The sequence below is a fragment of the Triturus cristatus genome, chromosome 9 (genome assembly GCF_964204655.1).
Source record: "Triturus cristatus chromosome 9, aTriCri1.1, whole genome shotgun sequence".
NCBI lineage: Eukaryota > Metazoa > Chordata > Amphibia > Caudata > Salamandridae > Triturus > Triturus cristatus.
In genome coordinates, this window is record NC_140592.1 from 1100084151 (window position 1) to 1100091004 (window position 6854).

The following is a 6854-nucleotide window of genomic DNA, read 5'->3' on the forward strand; positions in this document are numbered from 1 at the left end:
CAGGACCCAGGACGGAGCCCTGCCCTCCCCGGGGCCCCCAGGGGACCGGCCGGAGCTCCTGAACCAAGACGAGTGAGGGGAGGCTCCCCGGACACAACGGAACCCCGTCCCGGGCCTTTGGGAGTGCCGCAGGCCAGGGGACGGGGCCTGGGGCCGGAGACCTTGACCCGGGGCCCGCCTGGGCCCCTGGACCCAGCCAGGGCCCCCAGTCCCGCAGGCGCAGGGGAAGCCTCCCCGGGCCCTCCGGACCTCGCTCCGGGCATCCTGCCACACGGCAGAACCCAGGACGGAGCCCGGGGCCGGGAGGCCACCCTACCCGGGGCCCCCAGGGGCCTGGCTGGAACTCCTGAACCCAGACAAGCGAGGGGAGGCTCCCCAGACACAACGGAACCCCGTCCCGGGCCTTTGGCAGTGCCGCAGGCCGGGGACGGGGCCCGGCCCCTGGACCCAGCCGGGGCCCCCAAGCCCACAGGCGCAAGGGAAGCCTCCCCGTGCCCTCCAGACCCTGCCCCGGGCACCCTGCCATGCGGCAGGACCCAGGACAGAGCCCGGGACGGGGCGGCCGCCCTCCCTGGGGGCTCTCAGGGGCCCAGCCGGAGCTCCTTTGGCAGTGCCGCAGGCCGGGGGAGGGTGCCCGGGACTAGAGACCCCGACCCGGGGCCCGGCCGGGCCCCTGGACCCAGCCGGGGCCCCCAGGTCCGCAGGCGCAGGAGAAGCCTCCCCGGCTCTCCGGACCCCGTCCCGGGCACCCTGCCACACAGCAGGACACAGGACGGAGCCCGGGACGGGGAGGCCGCCCTCCCTGGGGGCTCTCAGGGGCCCAGCCGGAGCTCCTGAACCCAGCCGAGCGAGGGGAGGCTCCCCGGCCACAACGGAACCCTGTTCCAGGCCTTTGGGAGTGCCGCAGGCCGGGGGACGGGGCCCGGGGCCGGAGCTTTGGACCCAGCCGGGGCTCCCAGGACCACAGGCGCAGGGGAAGCCTCCCCGGACCCTCCGGACCCCTTGTCCCGGGCACCCTGCCACGCGGCAGGCCCCGGGACAGAACTAGGGCAGCATCCGGGCCCGTCCAGCTGCCGGCTGAGGACCGAGAGGGGTCCCAGAGTACCCTGTCCCTAGTAAGCCGGAGGAAGGCTACCCCCCTTTCTTGAAACCCGCACGCTCCGAGTGACGGAGGGGACCCTAGGGACGAACGCGCCCGGCCTCCTGGAGCCCTGGTTGGGATACGGGAGGCGAATGGATCCTCATCGGACTTCCAGGCCAGCCTGACCATCTGGCCCACCTTATAGGAAAGCATTGCGTGCGACCAGATGGCCGAGGGGAAAGGAGCGACCAGATGGCCGGCAACTGAAAGGACTCCCGTCTGCCCGCCCAGAGCCGAGTCATAGCGGTAGGGCTCCCGCCTGAACTGAGGGCTCGGTGGGCTCTCTGCTTCCCGGGGGTCTCGGTGACAGTGGCTGGGCCTCAGGCACGGGGAGGACCGACGGAGCTCTTGGGCCCGGGGGGAGGACTGCCCGGGACCCGTGAAGCCCGTCCCTGGGCACTTTGCCACGCCGCGGGCCGGAGGAGGGAAGCCCCGGACGCCTGGGAGGATGTTGCCCGGGCATAGCCCATCTAGTCCCCGGCAAAGAACCGCCAGCCCCAGAGGGGTCTTCCGGCACACCCTGCCCCTACTAATCCGGAGGAAGGCTACCACCCTGTACTGCTCGATTTTCCCGGCCTTCTTGTGTTGTAGAGCGATCAATATGACTTCAGTCTCTTTCCATCCAAGTCTAAGGATTAGAGTAGTGAATAGAGCCTATTTATTAGACACTTTGACACGATCCCGTGCTCCTACCCATAGATCAGGGCCTACATACATAGCCTAGGGGATAGATTCGTTAGCATTAAGGATAACCTGCCCTATAGTGAGGGTATTTCATGGAGTCGTGCTGAATTCAGGCCTGGTAGGCCTCAGACAGGAGAGACTCCATCTTTCTTTCTGCTCCGGCAGCTTGGGACATTTCTAGGCGAAGGGTGATGTTTTAGTTATGAGGTGTTATTCGCTCGGAGAGAACCGGTTCAGGCCGGCCCTTATCGAAGGAGTGTATTTTTTCCCCTGCCGAAGACACTACATCAGGCCGGCCGGCTGGGAACGTGTCCTTGGCACGGGGAGGTACAGGAATTTGGTGGGCGCCAGGTTTCGAGCTGGAAATTTCCATGAGAGAATGCACCTCTATATTAGTGAAAGTCTGAGTTAGATATGAGCACTTGCTTCTAGTCCATAGGCGGCACTTGGCCGTTAGCAGAAAAGCTACTACTTATTTCAGGGAAGACAGATGACGAACTTGAATCTAAAGAGGAGAGAGTAGCCGGTGAGGAAGAGGTTCCAGTGACTCGGAGAGGGAGAAGGGAGTAGATCCGCGACTGCGGAGGTGTGACTTCCAGGCGAAGCCGAGGCACAGACGAGAAGGGAACCTAGATGACCATTGAGCACAGGCTACATACGACTAAGGTGATGTCGACCCCTTTCTATTGAAGTGTGTAACTTAACCTTTTACTTTCCTTGCAGGTTGTATATATAATGTATTCTGTGAGTGTGCATGTGGCATTTAAATAAAGTATTCAGCTTGTCGTGAGTTAGCATGTGTTGTGTATCCTTGTATAGGAGGATAGCCTATTCTTCTAGTCAGATTTAACTTGACATGAACAGATGTTAATCCTGATCAGGTAAGTGGTAACTGAATGAGGGGGGGAAACGAGCCCCTCGAACTAAAGAACAGGTTGTGCTCAACTAATAGTCTTTGTGTGATCTGATACATAGTAATCCCGATTCCCCTGTCGTGTACTACGGTAATAATAGGATGAGCTCGTGCTAAGGCTGCCGTCTGGGTAGGAGATTCTGGGTCTGCCTGAGACCGCGAGACTGTGGCTGCCGTCTGGGTAGGAAGTTCTGGATCTGCCTGAGATCGCGAGACTGTGGCTGCCGTCTGGGTAGGAGATTCTGGGTCTGCCTGAGACCGCGAGACTGTGGCTGCCGTCTGGGTAGGAGATTCTGGGTCTGCCTGAGACCGCGAGACTGTGGCTGCCGTCTGGGTAGGAAGTTCTGGGTCTGCCTGAGACCGCGAGACTGTGGCTGCCGCCTGGGTAGGAAGTTCTGGGTCTGCCTGAGACCGCGAGACTGTGGCTGCCGTCTGGGTAGGAGATTCTGGGTCTGCCTGAGACCGCGAGACTGTGGCTGCCGTCTGGGTAGGAAGTTCTGGGTCTGCCTGAGACCGCGAGACTGTGGCTGCCGCCTGGGTAGGAAGTTCTGGGTCTGCCTGAGACCGCGAGACTGTGGCTGCCGTCTGGGTAGGAGATTCTGGGTCTGCCTGAGACCGCGAGACTGTGGCTGCCGTCTGGGTAGGAGATTCTGGGTCTGCCTGAGACCGCGAGACTGTGGCTGCCGTCTGGGTAGGAAGTTCTGGGTCTGCCTGAGACCGCGAGACTGTGGCTGCCGCCTGGGTAGGAAGTTCTGGGTCTGCCTGAGACCGCGAGACTGTGGCTGCCGTCTGGGTAGGAGATTCTGGGTCTGCCTGAGACCGCGAGGCTGTGAGGTCTTTATATATATATATATAATAGGAATTCCCTGTCCTTAGGTGGTACATATATATATGGTTATTTAGGTGTAAAAAGGCCCTAGGGAGGGGGTAACGTTCTGGTTTGGGTTAGAAGGGCTCTGTTGAGCGGGTTCCACCTGATCCGAAAACCCAAAGCAGAACATTTGGCGTCACGAACTGTTTACGAAACCTGTGTGCATTTTGTTTCTCTTATGTTTGCTTTCGGTGTGTGCGTGGTTTTCTTTGCATTCTTTTTTATATATTTGCGTGTATAGTTTTTTCTCTCTCTCTCTTTCTCTCTCTTCCTTTCTTTTCTCTGCGTTTCTTTTTCTTTCTTTTTCGCGATGTTTTCTAAGAAATCTAAATCTACTCTTAAATTGTCCGTTGATATTCCCGGATGGGATTCAACGCCTTATGGAGCTTTAGCCCGTGAGTGGGCTGACTCTACTGGTCTGAGTGAAAATTGGAACTCTTCTTTGGAGTCGGCGGAACCGGCTGACGTGATTACTTGTTTGCAGACGGCACCTGTATTGAAGGGTGAGGAGGTTCCCGCTTTGGGGCGCAGAGGTTGGGTTATTCTGTCTGCGTATCGGATTCTGCATGAGAGATTGTTGAAATTACAGATCTCTCTTAAAGATGTGGAGGCACACTTTGTTGAGATTCAGAATTCTAATACTCTATTGCGGTGTCAAAATAAGTTGCTTTCTGACAAACTTGACACTTACCAAACGGTTGCCGAAAGGGCGGCTGTGCGGATTGCTCGTTATAAGTACAAGAAAAGGCGTGGTCGAGTTTCGACGCGTAAGGTGCGTCTGGTCGTGGCGAAAGCTGGACTAGATTGGAACCCTGATGAATGGGATGGTAATATCTGGGACTCGAGTACATCTTGTTCCTCGGGTGAGGAGTCTGTTACGCACGAGTTTTCTCGTTCCCGTCATGAATGTAAGTCTGCTTCTCGCACCTCTGATGGTGCACCCCGTGATTACGCTCGTTCTTCGGGCGGGATCGATGCTTCTTACACTGATTGTCCCTCTACTAGTACTGCTCGGGCTCCTTGTGATGCTCGTCCCGTGGTCTCTGCGCATCCGGTTTTTCGTCGGAAGTTGCAGCAATCTCCTAATGCTCCGCAGGGTGTTTCTTTGGACTGTTTAGAAGATTTTACTCAACAAGAAATTAGTGATATTTTGCAGCGCTTTCGGCAGCGGACTGGTGAGGCCTTGCTCACATGGATGGTGCGCCTTTATGAACTAGGCGCTGCTGGTATTATGCTGGATACTGGCGACTGTTTGAAATTTTGTTCTTTGAGTTTGGATTCTACTGTGCAAGATCATTTTCGTAACTATAATGGTGGTGGTCAAATTTCTTTGCTCCAATTGGCGACTGAGGGTTGTAATTTGAAGTATCCTACTGAATCTGACTGGCCTGTCAATGACAAGCCGTGGTATACCTTGCGTGATGCTGCGCAACGTCTTAAGGAGGAAGTGATGAAAACGGCTATTTTTCTGGGCACTGCTGACAGGTTGCTTGATGGGATGTTGACTTCTTCTGTGCGGAATCGTATCATTCGCTCTTCTCCTGTTGCCTACAAGCAGGTCATGATGACTTTGTTGATTAACCAGACTGGTAATGTGCTATCTACGGTGTTGGAATCGGTGCGCCAACTCGGTGAGTTGGGTGAGTGGTTTAAGCCTGAACGTCAGCCCCGCTCTGACACTCGTACTCCTGGTGAATATAAATTTACTAGACGTGATATCTTTACTGGTCTTTTGGCTGATGGTGTACGTCGGGAGGACATTGATGGTGAGACTACTGCTCGTTTGTGGGAGTTGTTTCGCAAACGGGGCTTGGATCGGAAGGAGGGTGCCCGGCGTGTTCGAACGACTGAGTGGGATCGTGGTTGTTCTGATGGTAGCGGTGATGACGATCGCCGTGGGCGCTCTGATCGTCGTGATGATCGGCGTCCTGTACGTGATCTGTCCCCCCGTCGAGAGCGGGACAGGGAGAGAGAGGGGGAAAAGGAAAGGGGGAGAAATGATCATGCTTACAGCAGGCGTAGAGATGATAGGGATCAATCTCCTGAGTTGAGGAGGAGAGAGAATCGTCACAGCTTGGTTGATCGTAACCCACGGTATAATACTGAAGACTTGAACCCGTTCCGTACGGGGAATGGATATGAACAGGAGGTACCGATACCTAAGAAACGTGAGAGTCTTTATCCTGATTTGTCCTGGTACACAGAATGCAGTAAGAATGACTAGGAAATAGGTCAAGCTCCGGTACACAGATGGGCTCATAGAGATAATAGACCCTATGTAGATATTGATATTTATTGGAGACATCGTAATATCCAAAGGGCCCGAGCATTAGTTGATACAGGAGCGGAGGCCACTCTTATTCATGGAAAATCAAAGAAATTTACAGGGCAGCCTTTTACTATTACCGGATTAGGAGGAAAAGAAACCCCTGCAGTTCAAACTTTGCTTGAAATGAGAATAGGTAGAATCCCTAGAAAGGAATATTCTGTATTAGTGGTGCCACTCTTAGAATTCATAATTGGAATTGATATTTTGAAGGGAATGACGTTGCATCTTGATGATGGGTGTTACCAATTTGGGACGACGCATTATATCTCGTCCAGACCTATACGGGTTGGTCGTTTAAGGATGCCTCCCATACAAGTTCCCCAGGCGACCAAAGTGGTTTGTCAGAAGCAGTATCGTATTCCGGGTGGTCATGAAGAGATTAGTACCACCATTCAGGAGTTGGTTGATGCAGGTGTTATAACTCCAGTTACTTCTGCTTGGAATAATCCTGTTTGGCCGGTGCGTAAGAGTGATAATTCTTGGCGCATGACTGTTGATTATCGAGAATTGAACAAACACACGCCCTCTTTGACTGTTGCAGTACCGGATGTTATCACCCTGATTGAAAGAATCCAAACACATCCAGGTACATGGTATGCGTCCATCGATATTGCTAATGCTTTCTTTTCTATTCCAATCGCCCCTGAGTGTCAGGAACAGTTCAGTTTTACGTGGAACGGGCGTCAGATGACGTTCAGAAGTCTTCCTCAGGGCTATGTGCATAGTCCTACGATTTGTCACCGGCTGGTGGCAGAACATTTGGCTGAGGTACCAGTTCATCCCAAAATTCAGATATGTCATTATATTGATGATGTTTTGATCCAAGGCGAAACACAAGAGGATGTTCAGACACAATTAGATAGAGTCATTGAGTGTCTGCGTGAGAAAGGTTGGGAGATCAATCCGGATAAATTAC